At 41.2% G+C, this 16,869-nt stretch overlaps 1 long non-coding RNA gene across 2 annotated transcripts in view; it reads left to right on the forward strand.

Annotated features, from left to right (window-relative positions):
* Positions 1-16,869, forward strand: part of LOC120854059 — a 65,235-nt gene that overhangs the window by 34,832 nt on the left and 13,534 nt on the right. The gene's annotated exons all lie outside the window — the stretch shown is intronic.

Consider the following 16,869-nt stretch of genomic DNA (forward strand, 5'->3'; position numbering starts at 1 on the left):
AAAAGCATACCTAGAGTCTGCGTAAATGTTTGTCTTCTTACCTTTTGACAGCTGGAGGGCCTGGATTGGAGCATATAGTTCGGCCTGTTGAGCGGACCAGAGTGATGGCAGAGAGCGAGCCTCCACGATGGTTTCTTCCATGAGTACTGCATATCCCGCCAATCACTGTCCTTGTTTCGCCAGGCTGGTGCCATTGGTGTTCAGGACCACATCTGGGTCCAGGATTGGCTGGTCTCTCAAGTCAGGTCTGCTGGCATATTTCCTTGCAATCATGTGAGGGCCCACCTCCTCCCACACGAAAGAGAGTGGCCAGATTCAGAACCTGACAAGGCTCAGTAGTAAACGTAGGGGTTCTCACGTAACAGTCCCGGGTATTGAGTAATCCGGGATGTTGACAGCTATTTATGGGGCTCCCCTAGGAGGAGAGTGTTCACCTGGTGCGGGACTTTTGTGAACAAATCTTGGCCCAAATTCAGCTCGGTTGCCTCCCCGACCAGTAAGGCAACCGCAGCAACTGCCCATAAGCATACCGGCCACCCAGTGGCAACATTGTCCAGCTGATTAGAGATAAGTCACTGGTCTGTCCCATGTCCCCATAATCTGGGACAACACTCCCATAGCCACCTTGTCCTTTTCAGTCACATAAAGAGTAAACGGCTTAGCAAGGTCTGGCAGGCCCAAGGTGGGTGCTGACATAATTGTACCAGGTTTGAATTCTATTACCAGTGAGATTTGTTTTGCAAGCCTGGGGTGGGTTGTCTTCCACCCAGACCTCAAGGAATTGTTGAGTTAACTCTCTCTCTTGACTTTTTAGCCTGTCCAGTTTCCTTTCCGGGAGATCATGCAACATCCATTCATCTTGAGGGGTTACTGTTAGGAAGAGTAAATAAGTGGTTATGCCCACTCGAACAGTGGGTCTTTCGTGGGGGGAAAGGTGACTTGTGCCCCCAATTTAGACAGCAAGTCTCTTCCTAGCAAAGGTACCGGGCATTCAGGGATGTATACAAATTCATGAGTCACTTGGAATCCCCCCATCTGACATTTTCAGGGTAGGGTAGAGACACAAACGCTGCATTTATCACCATCTGAGACCCAGCACCTGTGGCTGGGTCTATAGGCGTATAAAGTCTATAGGCCTCGCACCGTCTTTCACAGAACTCAGAGGGTGATTCGCTTTCTCTTTGAACCACTTTGGAGGGTTTTGCGATACTCATAGCTTTTGGGGTCCCCCTCTTGAGACCTTGTGAAATAGTCAGCCGATAATTCTCCAGGTGGCCCCTCTCTTCTGTGTTACAATCCCAATTTGGCCTCTCATTGGGGGTGGCTAGTTCTGCCCACCACTGCCGGTCTGCAGTACCCTCAGGTGCCATTTCTCTTAGCCATTCTCTGGCCTCAGTCAGGATCCTGTGTCTTTCCTCAGTGCTGAAAAGGGAGACTAGTAGTTGGATTATGTCATCCTATGTGGGCCAGTGCTTTGAAAAGTAGTCTCCATTAGCCTAATCATGGCTTGTGGCTGCCCCAAGTACAGTGGAGCATGTCTCTGCCAGTTTAATGTATCCGTGGAGGAAAATGGCTGGGAATACTAGGCTGCAGGGAGCTGATGGTAGTGCCCCGTGTGTCCTGAACTGGAGGCTGTCGTAGCTCTCTGAGGGGCATCTGTAGTGGGCTCCTTTTCCCCTGTTCCTTGGCGGAGCGCAGCCTCTGTCTAACTGCTGTGTTTTCTTCCCCCTTCCCATCAGTACTCACCAGGAGAGGGGGATACAATCTAAGCGGTCCAGCTGAGGTGGAATTCCGGGGGCGTTGACCAGAGGTCTCCATTGCTGGGACTGCAGCCCGCCGAAACGGTGGCTCTACAAACTCCGGGAGAGCTGGTGGAAGAGCAGTGGCTGCTGCAGGAACTTCACCTGGCCATGGATCCGGCAGTAAGGCAGCCTCCGGTCCTGGTGGAGCACTGGGAGGCAGATGCGTCATTATCCAGTATGGGGAAGGGGTCAGGTCATCCCCGTCCAAATCGTGTAGAATTTCCTTTTTGATCAGCAGTCAATTTTTTTTGCCATTAGTATTTTTCCCTTTCCCTTCTGGATACAGAACCTTGTCCAAGTAGGAGGGTCTTGAGCTAACCCTAGCCCTGAGTCAATAAATGGATATTGATCCAGAAGTCCTGGCTCTCCTGTGACTACTGTATAGACTGCTTCCACTATTTTTAAGTTCATGGTGTTCTCTGGTGGCCATCCTACTCCCATAGGGGGTCATTCGACCTCACAGAGTACATGGAGGCGGTTAGGCTTCATCTTCACCCCATCAGTTCAGTTCAGTTCAGTCCAGTCGCTCAGTCGTGTCCGACTCTTTGCGACCCCATGAATCGCAGCACGCCAGGCCTCCCTGTCCATCACCAACTCCTGGAGTTCACTCAAACTCATGGCCATCGAGTCAGTGATGTCATCCAGCCATCTCATCCTCTGTCGTCCCCTTCTTCTCCTGCCCCCAATCCCTCCCAGCATCAGGGTCTTTTCCAATGAGTCAACTCTTCTCATGAGGTGGCCAAAGTACTGGAGTCTCAGCTTTAGCATCATTCCTTCCAAAGAAATCCCAGGGTTGACCTCCTTCAGAATGGACTGGTTGGATCTCCTTGCAGGCCAAGGGACTCTCAAGTGTCTTCTCCAACACCACAGTTCAAAAGCATCAATTCTTCGGCGCTCAGCCTTCTTCACAGTCAAAGTCTCACATCTATTCATGACTACTGGAAAAACCATAGCCTAGACTAGACGCACCTTAGTTGGCAAAGTAATGTCTCTGCTTTTGAATATGCTATCTCGGTTAATCATAACTTCATCTCTAAATATATTAAACTTGTTAACAGAGCATGGGAAAAGATTACCTAACTGGATTCTTTAGTGGGAAATATAAACACAGTTTCCTGTTGAGTCATTTTGGCCATGTTAAAGACAGAACCTGTTCTTTAAAGTCACTTTTGGGATAAGATATTTGAAAAGAAAGAATGGTTTTGAAAATCTGTGTGTGATAATTGACTATAGTGAATTTCAGTCCTTAATCCTCACATGTACCATAATAAAATCTACCTTAAGAGAAAATATGGCAAAAAGAGATGATTTTCTATACTACAGAGAACACTGGATCCAGAGTAAAGAGGCCTATGTTCAAACAATGACTCTGGTACTTACTAGTTTAGTGACTGTAGGAAAGTCATTTATCACCTTTGATTCTTTTCCAGCTTTCTCACTTGAAAAATGGGGAAAAGAATACTTTTATTATTTAACAGAATTATTTGATGGAACAAGAGCATATATATGAAAATACTATATAATTATTTTAATTTATTGCTACTAAAATAATGTATATTTATGTATCTCTGTCACGTTTTTATCCAAAAGAGAAGGATGGGGTTAAATAGAGCCCTCTGATTCTAAAACTCTATCACCAATAAGTAAGATTTACAAATAAATATTTAAATTCAGGACTGAAGTTTCCATCTAAAAGAAAACTTGATGTAGTCTTTGATAAGAATAAGATACATTGTGTACTGCAACTATTTCATAATTTATTTGTTCTCAAAATCTAGATTTTTAATCTTGAAGGTAGAGACAACTGCAGTTGTGTTTCCTTAGAAATCAGTGCTTTAGTTGCCAATACACAGTATGCTCCATGTGCTCAGTCACATCCAGCTCTTCACGACCACACTGACTGTAACCCACCAGGCTCCTCTTGAATTTTTCAGGCATGAATACTGGGGTGGGTGGCCATTTCCTGCTGCATAGGCTCTTTCTGACCCAGGGATCGAACCCACATCTCTTGAGTCTCCTGCATTGGCAGGAGGGTTCTTTACCACTCATGCCACCTGGGAAGCCCTAATACACAGTGTACCATGTTTCCATTCCTATGGAGCTGCTTAAAGAAGTAATTTGAAATTGTTTATTCTTTTAAAAATGTGAAAATAAGGAAGTTTACCTCAGTCCAGGGCTGGCTGAATAAAGAGTATAGCTAGAAGTAGGTAGCTCAGACGTGACTGAGAGTCACAGTTCCCCTGCCTGCCACACACATCAAAATCTAACCTCATCCTTTTGGGAAAAAAAATCTGTAGCAAATAAGGTAGTTTTAGATTCCTGTCGTGAAAGGAAATTTTTATCCTTTGTCTTCAAAATCTGTAGTCAACAGGATTACATTGACTCTTTGGCCAAAGTGAATCTTTGGCTAAAATAAATTTGGATATTTATTCTGTTAAAAGTGCTTCCTGTTCCCAGTCTATTGTTATGTTGTGCTTAGTTGCTCAGTTGTGTCCAACACTTTGCAAACCCATACACTGTAGCCCACCAGGCTCCTCTGTCCATGAATTCTCCAGGCAAGAATACTGGAGTAGGTAGTCATTCTCTTCTCCAAGGGATCTTTCCGACCCAAGGATCAAAGCCACATGTCTTCAGTGTCTTGCATTGACAGGTGAATTCTTACTGTCTGAGCCACCAGGGAAGCCCGTCCTCAATCAATAGTCCGTTGATAGTTTCCTGTTAAATTGAGTCAGAACAACATGGTTTCTAAGCCCTCAGCAGCAGTGGGAAACTGCTTTAATCCCTTTCATGTAGCATCAGCTTAAACAAAAGAGAACTTGAGGATTCCTCTTTAACATTTACATTCAGCTTTAGGAATACGGATTTTTGCAGCAAAGACTGAAAATTTGTTTCCAGCATTAGGGAGGATTTTAGGCAGGCAGATGTCCCAAGGAAGGAAGTTAACAATTTGGTTTACCTTTTGCATTAATTTTAAAGTCATTTTTCTCCAGTTTGAGCTGGATTGCAGACAACAGTGAGCAGAGTAAAAGAGTAGATAACATTTTCCACTCATTTTGTATCAGGTCTTCGTGTGATGTTACCAGAAGGGAACCCCTTCCAGGGCCTGAGAGCAGGCTCTGGTCTAACACTTGGAAGTGAATTGTTGACTTGACCAAGGAGACACCTGTACTGATAAAACAAAAGACTTTATCGGAAAGGGGTGCCTGGGCTGAGGGCCGGTGCCTGGGCTGAGGGCCGCAGTGTACGGAAACCCAGGAGAACTACTCTACCAGATGGCTTGCAGCCTCAGGTTTCATGGTAATTGGGTTAGCTTTCCAGGATGTCTCTAGCCAGTCATCTTGCTTGTGCCCATACTTGGTCTGATTCAAAGCTCTTCCTGGTGGTGCACACATCTTTCAGTCAAGATGGTTTCCAGCATGAGGGTTTCTGGGATGCTGGCAAGACATACTGTCCTTCCTCCTGTTGGCCCCTCCAGAGTTATTTCAGTTGGCAGTAGGTAGCTTGTCAGTTCTGTGTTCCTTATTGGGACCTCCTATTGTGAGATAATTCATGCAAGCATTTATTGTCCTGCCTTGCCAACATGGGCATTTTAGGTCAGTGGTTCCCTAACAGTGAGATTTAGCATTTTACTTGAAATATGAATTCTCAAACCATCACATTTTCATATTTTTGAAATGTATTTATCAAGTATTTAATATGTAAAGAGGAAGAAGCACAAGCTGGAATCAAGATCCCGGGAGAAATGTCAATAACCTCACATATGCAAATGACACCACCCTTATAGCAGAAAGTGAAGAGGAACTAAAAAGCCTCTTGATGAAAGTGAAAGAGAAGAGTGAAAAAGTTGGCTTAAAGCTCAACATTCAGAAAACTAAGATCATGGCATCTGGTCCCATCACTTCATGGGAAATAGATGGGGAAACAGTGGAAACAGTGTCAGACTTCATTTTTCTGGGCTTCAAAATCACTGCAGATGGTGATTGCAGCCATGAGATTAAAAGACGCTTACTCCTTGGGAGGAAAGTTATGACTAACCTTGATAGCATATTAAAAAGCAGAGACATTACTTTGCCAACAAAGGTCTGTCTAGTCAAGGCTATGGTTTTTCCTGTGGTCATGTATGGATGTGAGAGTTGGACTGTGAAGAAAGATGAGCACCGAAGAATTGATGCTTTTGAAGTGTGGTGTTTGAGAAGACTCTTGAGAGTCCCTTGGACTGTAAGGAGATCCAGCCAGGCCATCCTAAAGGAGACCAGTCCTGGGTGTTCATTGGAAAGACTGATGCTGAAGCTGAAATTCCAATACTTTGGCCACCTCATGCGAAGAGTTGAGTCATTGGAAAAGACTCTGATGCTGGGAGGGATTGGGGGCAGGAGGAAAAGGGGACAACAGAGGATGAGATGGCTGGATGGCATCACTGACTCAATGGACGTGAGTCTGAGTGAACTGCAGGAGTTGGTGATGGGACAGGGAGGCCTGGCGTGCTGCGATTCATGGGGTCGCAGAGTCAGACACGACTGAGCGCGACTGAACTGAACTGAACTGATACTGTGTTGACTAAACTCATAATTATCAGAGTCATTCTTTGAGTATGATACTATTATCTTCACTTTATAAGTGAGGAAATTGATGTTTAAGAGAAAAACTAGTCCAAGAAATAGCTGATTAGTGTCATATCGGGCGTTTGAACCTATATCTTTCAATTCTCTGTATTTCTTATGAAGGGACTTTCTAGGTTCTGCCTTTTTCCTTCTGCCTTTCTAGGTTCTTTGGCTGTCCTTCTAATCAAATTGACAAGAGACAGGTTAACAAGAGAAAAAAAAATTACGTATGTACAGGATCATCATAAAGATATAAAGACTCAGCCAAATATAAAAATGCAGCCAGGACTTCCCTAGTGGCACAGTGGTTAAGCGTCCACCTGCCAATGCAGGGGACATGGTTCCATCCCTGGTCCAGGAAGATTCCACATGCTTCAGAGCATCAGAGCCCCTGCACCGCAACTACTGAGCTTCCACTCTAGAGCCCATGAGCTGCGCCTACTGCAGACCGTGCACCTAGAGCCAATGCTCTGCAATGAAAAGCCTGCACACCGCCTCGAAGAGCTGCTCGCAGCAACTAGAGAGAGCCTGCGCAAAACGTCAAAGACCCAGTGCAGCCAAAAAGAAATACGATTATACAAAATAAAAATGCAGCCAAACACCCTGAGAAAAGGAAAGGGGCAGGGGCCTGGGGATGCAAAGGCAAGGAATGCCCCATTGTAGGAAGCAGAGAAAACAAAAGCTGTGCTGTTATGCAGATAAGTGTCTTAGGTAAAAAGCGCCTCTGGTAATTGCTCCCTTCCTAGTATCAGCCCCCTTTCCAGTATAAATTTAGGCAGTTGAAGGGGAGGAAAAGAGCTTTTCTTGAATCTGCTGGGATTTTGATTGCCGTTAGCTCAAAATAATGTGTGAAAGTGTTTTATTCTGGGGGGTGGGGGGGGTCCACAGATTCTGCTCCCCTTTACTTAGTTTTTCAAAATATGAAAGTATTTTTTAAATTACAAAATTAATTCCAGTTCACTGAAGAAAATTCGAATACAGATACAAAAGAAAATAAAATATCCATAATCTTACCACATAGAAAAATATTTTATATATTTCTTCCAGTATATTTGAGATATATATATATATATATATATATGTATATATTATAGTTGAGAACATTTGGTATATATAGTCTTGTTTTGCTTTTTGAACTTTCCATTATACAAACTTTATTCCATGTTTTATAATTTTGAGTGTTATTTTTAATAGCTGCATACTATTCTAGCATATGGGCTTCCCTCATAGCTTAGATGGTAAAGAATCTGCCTGCAATGCAGGAAACCCTGGTTCAATTCCTGGGATGGGAAGATCTGCTGGAGAAGGGATAAGCTACCCACTCCATTATTCTTGGGCTTCCCTTGTGGCTCAGCTGGTAAAGAATCTGCCTGCAATGCCAGAGGAGACCTGGGTTCAATCCCTGGTTGGGAAGATCCTCTGGAGAAGGGAAAGGCTACCCACTCCAGTATTCTGGCCTGGTGAGTTCCAAGGACTACATAGTCCGTGGGGTTGCAAAGAGTCAGATGCAACTGAGCAACTTTCACTTTCTTTCACTTTTCATTTTAGCATATAGATAGATATACTATCATTTTTTAAAAACATTCATTTATTTTTTAATATTTAGGATGTAGTTTCTCCAGTTTTTTAATTTAAAGTTTCTTGACATAACACTTAAATTTGCAAACAAAGAACCAAGAAAATATTTGTCAAATACATAATTACTACTTTGTATGACAATTTTAAATTTTGAAAATATTTTCATATAAGCATAACACTTAAACATACATATCTGTTAATCCCAATGATGGTAATTTTACATATGCTAAAATGTATGGGCAAATACTAGAAGTAATTACACTAAAGTCTTAAATAAGGTGCTATTATCTCTCACCAAATATTTAAAGAGCTTCCTAACTGACCTTTTAATTTCACTCTTCCTTCCTTATCATCAGTTCTACCACATAACAGCCAAAGCTGCTTTACCTACAAAAACCATTTAAAATCATTTCTCTGCACAGAACTTCTAGTGCTTTGTCATAGTGAAATCTTGAGTCCTTACCATGGCCTGCAAAGTCTTATTTATGCCTCCCAGCTGCAACTTCCATTTTCTCTCTGATTTTAATATCCTGCATCGGGTTCCCTGTTTCATTTCTGTAGCTGCACTGGGCCCTTGGATGCTCCTTCAAAGTGTCAAACATGCTCTTTTCTCAGGGTCTTTCTAGTTACTCTTCATTCAAAAACACTCTAAATATCAGCACTGTCTGTTGACTGACTTCCTTGATGTTCCCGCTTGAGTGTCATTTTATCAAAAAAGAATTCCCTAGTCACTCTATAAAAAATAGCATTGCTCTCTTCCTATCACTTTTTGCTACTTATCCTACTTTTTCTTTTTATCACTAACCTAGTCAATGTTTAGTCATTTCTCACTACTCTCTAGAATCTAATCTTCATGAAAACAAGATTTTAGTCATTGCTGAATCACAGACTCTGAAACAGAGCAGGGTTTATAAAGGGCATTCAGTAATTATTTATTGAGTAGTAGAATTTTAGGTGTTTTTTTTTTCTCCCAAATGCTTTTCTATACTTTATAACTTTTTTTTTGCTATGTTGGGGATAAAACTATTACTTGTATAGTGTAACAGCTTTAATAAGTAGCAGTTTTTTGAAGGACTCTTTTTTTCATTGTAAGAGTAAATAAAAATACAATTTCTACACATTTTTATTCAAGATTTTTACATCTATTATTCATTCATCCCCCAAATCTGCCCAGTTATCTAACTTGCCTTTCAGTATATTGATACACATCTTGCAGCCTATTGTTTCTATTTTCTTAAAGTCACCTAACTAGAGGCTTCCTTAGTTAAAGAATCTGCCTGCAATGCAAGAGACTGGGGTTTGGTCTCTGGGTCAGGAAGATCCCCTGGAGAAGGAAATGGCAACCCACTTTAGTATCCTTGCCTGGGCAAATTCATGGATAGAGGAGTCTGGTGCACTATAGTCCATGGGGTCACAAAGAGTTGGATGTGACTGAACGATTAACACTTTCACTTTAACTAGAGACTAACCAGACTAGAATAGACTAACTAGACTAACTAGAGACTTGGGCCTGCTCTAATTTTGAATGTCATCAGTGAGTCATACACAGCTTATATCCAGAGGTCTACCATCATCTGGGGATTCCTTTTACATCTCTCTTGAATTGATTTCCATTTCCTGGATCCCATGTCTTGCTCTTTCTTATTTTGCTGTTTTTGTTCAGTCGCTCAGTCATGTCCAACTCTTTGCAACCACATAAACTGCAGCACGCCAGGCTTTCCTTTCCTTCACTATTTCCCAGAGTTTGATCACACTCATGTCCATTGAGTCAGTGATGCCATCCAACCATCTAATCCTCTATCACCCCTTTCTCCTCCTGCCCTCAGTCTTTCCCAGCATCAGGGTCTTTTTCAATGAGTCAGTTCTGCACATCAGGTGGCCAAAGTATTGGAACTTCAGCTTTGGCATCAGTTCTTCCAATGAATGTTCAGCGTTGATTTCCTTTAGGATTTACTGGTTAGATCTCCTTGCAGTCCAAGGGACTCTCAAGAGTCTTCTCCGTCATCACAGTTTAAAAGCATCATTTCTTCAGGGCTCAGAGTTTGCTCTCTTTATGAGCCAACTCTCTTATCTGTACATGACTGCTTAAAAAGCCATAGCTTTGCCTATACAGACCTTTGTCGGCAAAGTGATGTCTCTGCTCTTTAATACACTATCTAGGTTGGTTTGTTTTACTACCTTATTTTTGGAACGTGCCTCCTCTATTAGTTTTTTTGAAAAATAGTGCCTGAGAATTGAATTTTTTGAGACTTGGCATATCAAAATCACTTACATAGGATAGAGAACTCTAGTATAAAATAAAATTTCTCACAAAACTTTAAAGGCTTTCCTTGGTTTTGGTCTTGGCTTCAGTAGTACTATCTGAAACCATTAGTTATTACTAACTATAAAAGTCCTGGATGAAATTTAAGCACTGAATCTGCATGTTTGGCTTGTTTTTAAATATGTCTGAAAGTCAGCATTCTGGGAATATATCATAAGGTTTTCATCTGGTTTTACTATTGGTTTGTTACACAGTTTGGGAGTTTCATTTGTTTTTGCCTCAGTTTTCAGTCTCAGAGTTTACTTGTATTTAGTTTCATTTTAAGCTATGTAAAACATTTGTATAATGTTCAAAGTAAACACCTGAATGAAAAAGTATTTCTCCCTCCACCATCCCATTCTGTTCCTATTTCTTACAAACAACTATTTTCATTAGGTTTTGTTTTCTCATGACTTCCTTTTGCAAAAATATACAAAGGCATACGTTCAGGAGTCCCTGGTGGCTCAGTGGTACAGAATTCGCCTGCCAGTGCAGGAGATGTGGGTTCAATTCCTAATCCAGGAAAATCCCACATGCCATGGAGCAGCTAAGCCCCTGCACACAACTATCTGAGCCTGTGCTCTAGAGACCCAAAGCTGCAACGCCTGGGCGAACACGCCACGACGACTGAAGCCCGTGAACCCCAGAGCCCATGCTCCACAACAAGAGAAGGCAAGGCAATAAGAAACCTACACACCACAATGAGAGAGCAGCCTCCACTCCCCATGACCAGAGACAAGCCTGTGCAGCAACAAAGGCCCAGCACAGCCACAAATAGATAAACAAACTGTCTTTATGGAAAATAATGATCATCTGAGTTAAATTCACCCATTCCAGTCCATTTTAGTTCACTGACTCCTAAAACATCGATGTTCATTCTTTCCATCTCCTATTTGACCACTTCCAACTTAACCTTGCTTGATTCATGGACCTAACATTCCAGGTTCCTATGCAATATCACTAGATGGTGATACTGAAATCAGATTGATTATATTCTTTACAGCTGAAGATGGAGAAGCTCTCTACAGTCAGCAAAAACAAGACTGGGAGCTGACTGTGGCTCAAATCATGAATTTCTTATTGCCATTTCAGACTGAAATTGAAGAAAGTAAGGAAAACCACTAGACCATTCAGGTATGACTTAAATCAAATCCCTTATGATTATACAGTGGAAGTAACAAACAGATTCAAGGAGTTAGATCTGATAGAGTGCCTGAAGAACTATGGATGAAGGTTTGTGACATTGTACAGGAGACAGGGATAAAGACCATCCCCAAGAAAGAGAAATGAGAAAAGGCAAAATGATTGTTTGAGGAGGCCTTACAAATAGCTGAGAAAAGAAGAGAAGCAAAAGGCAAAGGAGAAAAGGAAAGTATACCCATTTGAATGCAGAGTTCCAAAGAATAGCAAGGAGAAATAAGAAAGCTTTCCTCAATGATCAATGCAAAGAAATAGAGGAAAACAAGAGAATAGGAAAGACTAGAGATCTCTTCAAGAAAACTAGAGATACCAAGGGAAGTTTTCATGCAAAGATGGGCACAATAAAGGACAGAAATGGTATGGACCTAACAGAAGCAGAAGATATTAAGAAGGAGTGGCAAGAGTACACAGAAGAACTGTACAAAAAAGATCTTCATGACCCAGGTACTACAATGGTGTGATCACTCACCTAGAGCCAGACATCCTGGAATGTGAAGTCAAGTGGGCCTTAGGAAGCATCACTATGAATGAAGCTAGTGGTGGTGATGGAATTCCAGTTGAGCTGTTTCAAATCCTGAAAGATGATGCTGTGAAAGTGCTGCACTCAATATGCCAGCAAATTTGGAAAACTCAGGACTGGAAAGGGTCAGTTTTCACTCCAATCCCAAAGAATATTCAAACTACCACACAATTGCACTCATTTCACACACTAGCAAAGTAATACTCAAAATCGTCCAAGCCAGGCTTCAACAGTACATGAACCATGAACTTCCAGACGTTCAAGCTGGATTTAGAAAAGACCAGGGATCAAATTGCCAACATCCATTGGATCATAGAAAAAGCAAGAGAATTCCAGGAAAACACCTGCTTTATTGACTACGCCCTTGCTTTTGAACTGTGGTGTTGGAGAAGACTCTTGAGAGTCCTTTGGACTGCAAGGAGATCCAACGGGTCCATTCTGAAGGAGATCAGCCCTGGGGTTTCTTTGGAAGGAATGATGCTAAAGCTGAAACTCCAGTACTTTGGCCACCTCAATAGAAGAGTAGACTCATTGGAAAAGACTCTGATGCTGGGAGAGATTGGGGGCAGGAGGAGAAGGGGATGACAGAGGATGAGATGGCTGGATGGCATCACTGACTCAATGGCCGTGAGTCTGAGTGAACTCCTGGAATTCATGATGGACAGGGAGGCCTGGCGTGCTGCGATTCATGGAGTCGCAAAGAGTTGGACACAACTGAGCAACTGAACTGAACTGAACTGAAGCCTTTGACAGTGTGGATCACAACAAACTGTGGAACATTCTTGAAGAGATTGGAATACCAGACCACCTGACCTGCCACCTGAGAAATCTGAATGCAGGTCAAGAAGCAACAGTTAGAACTGGACATGGAACAACAGACTGTTACCAATCGGGAAAGGAGTCCATAAAGGCAGTATATTGTCACCCTGCTTATTTAACCTATATTCAGAGTACATCACGCAAAATGCTGAGCTGGAAGAAGCACAAGCTGGAATCGGATTGCTGGGAGAAATATCAATAACCTCAGATATGCAGATGACACCACCCTTATGGCCAAAAGCAAAGAAGAACTAAAGAACCTCTTGATGAAAGTGAAAGAGGAGGGTGAAGAAGTTGGCTTAAAGGTCAACATTCATAAAGCTAAGGTCATGCCATCTGGTCCTATCAGTTCGCGGCAAATAGATGGGGAAACAGTGACAGATTTTATTTTCTTGGGCTCCAAAAATCACTGCAGATGGTGATTGCAGTGTAAAATTAAAAGATACTTGCTCCTTGGAAGAAAAGCAATGACCATTCTAGACAGTATATTAAAAATCAGAGACATTACTTCATTGACTAAAGTCTGTCTAGTCAAAGCTTTGGTTTTTCCAGTAGTCATGTATGGATGTAAGAGTTGGACTATAAAGAAAGCTGAGCACTGAAGAATTGATGCTTTTGAACTGTGGTGTTGGAGAAGACTTCTTGAGAGTCTCTATGACTGCAAGGAGATCCAACCAGTCTCAATCCTAAAGGAAATCAATCCTGAGTGTCCATTGGAGGGACTGATGCTGAAGCTGAAACTCCAATACTTTGGCCACCTGATGCGAAGAACTGACTCATTTGAAAAGACACTTATATTGGAAAAGATTGGAGGAGGCAGGAGAAGGGGACAACAGAGGATGAAATGGTTGGGTGGCATCACCAACTCAATGGACGTGAGTTTAAGTAAACTCTGGGAGTTGGTGATGGACAGAGAAGCCTGGAGTGCTGCAGTCCATGGGGTTGCAAAGTTGGACATGATTGAGCAACTGAACTGATAAAAAAAAATAATAAAGTGAAAGCTTAAAAAGAAAACATGCTCACATACATACCTGCATATATATAGCTCCTTAGTTATAATTTTCCTAATTCATTGTTCTACACCTTGCTCTTTTTCATATAGCAATTTATCTGGAAGATTGCTCTGAATCAATACGTAGAGAGCTTCCTCATTTCTTTTATGGCTGTGTCATATGTATATTTTACAGACTGTTCAACTAGTACTCTGATATCGTCATATGTGTTGTTCTGGTCTTTATTACAACTAATGACACAATGAATAACCTTGTGCATATTTTTTTTATCTAGTGGAGATGTATTTTCAGGATAGATTCTGGATATAAGACCTCTAGGTCAAAGGGTAAAAGCTTTTAAAATTTTGTTAGATACACCCACATTTTCAGGGATTGTACCACTGATCCTTTTTCTCCATGGGAAATGTTAGTTCTCTAGAAGGTTTCATATCCCTTTGTTCCTTACAAGTTGTTCTTTCAGTTTTTCCCATTAGTCTTTTATGTTAGTGAGTTTTCTCAGATGTGTGATCTTGGCTGCCTTCTTATATTAAGAGTTCAGTTCAGTTCAGTTCAGTCGCTCAGTCGTGTCCGACTCTTTGCGACCCCATGAATTGCAGCATGCCAGGCCTCCCTGTCCATCACCATCTCCTGGAGTTCACTCAGACTCACGTCCATCAAGTCCGTGATGCCATCCAGCCATCTCATCCTCTGTCGTCTCCTTCTCCTTCTGCCCCCAATCTCTCCCAGCATCAGAGTCTTTTCCAATGAGTCAACTCTTCATGTGAGGTGGCCAAAGTACTGGAGTTTCAGCTTTAGCATCATTCCCTTCAAAGAAATCCCAGGGTTGATCTCCTTCAGAATGGACCAGTTGGATTTCCTTGCAGTCCAAGGGACTCTCAAGAGTCTTCTCCAACACCACAGTTCAAAAGCATCAATTCTTCAGCACTCAGCCTTCTTCACAGTCCAACTCTCACATCCATACATGACCACAGGAAAATCCATAGCCTTGACTAGATGGACCTTAGTCGGCAAAGTAATGTCTCTGCTTTTGAATATGCTATCTAGGTTGGTCATAACTTTTCTTCCAAGGAGTAAGCATCTTTTAATTTCATGGCTGCAATCACCATCTGCAGTGATTTGGGAGCCTCCAAAAATAAAGTCTGACACTGTTTCCACTGTTTCCCCATCTATTTCCCATGAAGTGATGGGACCAGATGCCATGATCTTCATTTTCTGAATGTTGAGCTTTAAGCCAACTTTTTCACTCTCCTCGTTCACTTTCATCAAGAGGCTTTTTAGCTTCTCTTCACTTTCTGCCATAAGGGTGGTGTCATCTGCATATCTGAGGTTATTGATATTTCTCCTGGCAATCTTGATTCCAGCTTGTGTTTCCTCCAGTCCAGCGTTTCTCATGATGTACTCTGCATAGAAGTTAAATAAGCAGGGTGACACTATACAGCCTTGATGTACTCCTTTTCCTATTTGGAACCAGTCTGTTGTTCCATGTCCAGTTCTAACTGTTGCTTCCTAACCTGCATAAGTGGCATTAAATAGCTCGCTGAGTGGGGCTTGTTTATTGAAGGCTTCATGGAAAAGTCATGTCTGTCTGACTGCTGCTTTGGAGAAACCAGAATATAAGGATTATCTTTAGGCTTTTTCTTGGGGCTGGTCATATTCCTAAGGGAAGAATATTTTAATCTCATTCCTGGATGGTAAGCTGGCTTACTAGCATTTTAGAAACCCAAAGGCTAGGATATCTTACTGTTCAATATGGGTGATAGTATTTTGGTGAGGGGATTGGGGAGAAAATATTTAAAAGAGAGTCCATACTACTTTATACTAGATCACCATCCTTTTTTATGTAGAAGATTGAAACCAGGTGGCAGCATGGCTTTTCTGCCTCTAGCCATTTAGCAGTATTGGGTATATAGCTTTATTCATCTCCTTGACAATATGATATTGTTTGCTAGTGGATTAATTTAAATAGTTACATGTATTCTGGTTACTGATCTACTTAGACATGCTGCTGTTATTTTGTGCTTTTTGTTTATCAGACTAATGTGTCTGTGTCTGTCTTTCCTCCTATTAATGCATTCTGTTGGAAATAATAAAATTAATTTCCCTTTTCAATCTCCCCTGGTTTGAAAGTAGTAGTTTATATTCCTGATTTTTGTTTGGTGGTAATTGTTTGTTTTTAATGGTTATTTTTAAATGTTTAAAATAAATTCTTGAATATACATTTTTTAGCAAAGGTAAAAATAATCATCTTTTTTCTCCCTGATTAAGACAAATTTAGTTTAACCCACAGGATGTCCAAAGCAGTTTCCTACTACAGTTACTGAAAATTTATTTCAGTGTTTTTACCCACAGCTTAGAGTCATATTAATTGTTAAATTAACCAACGTTTTGTCAGTTTCTATTTTTGTTTCAAAAAACTTTTTTCTTCTCTTTGAATTTTTATTTCCTCAATCTTGTTTTGATTATCTAGTTTGATTATCTAGATTTAAACTTTAATCTGGAAAAACAAATAAGCAACAATAGCAGGTATAGAAGAAGTGGTGGGGCCAGGTAATAATTAAATGGTTTTTAGTACATGAAATAGTGTGTTAGTAACATAAGATTAAGCAGGTATCAATGTAATTAAATAAGTGACTCATATTTAACCTGTGAGAATGTAAAAAGCAAGTGCTATAAATCATTGGAGAAGTGTAATGATTATTACTGTATAATTATTCAGAACCATATTCATGCATTACCTTATCAATTTGTACAAAAACCTTAGAATCCTCTCTTATACTGTGTTTCAAACTAAGTTTTAAAATACACCTCTCTGAAGCAGTTTCTTGATTTGTATGGTGACTGTGTACCATACTTTTCCTACAGCAATCATGATTTATGACCTGTCCTAGCATGATTGTTATAATGCTCACTGCCTTTATTCTCAGAAATGTAGCAATTTTGTCAGTAAATCATATGGTCACCTTATTTATAAAATTTGGAAAATTCCAGTTTGTAGGGATGATTTAAAGATCACAAATAATCCATGTGCAGAGTT

The sequence above is a fragment of the Oryx dammah genome, unplaced genomic scaffold (assembly GCF_014754425.2).
Source record: "Oryx dammah isolate SB20612 unplaced genomic scaffold, SCBI_Odam_1.1 HiC_scaffold_27, whole genome shotgun sequence".
In the NCBI taxonomy this organism is placed as follows: Eukaryota; Metazoa; Chordata; class Mammalia; order Artiodactyla; family Bovidae; genus Oryx; species Oryx dammah.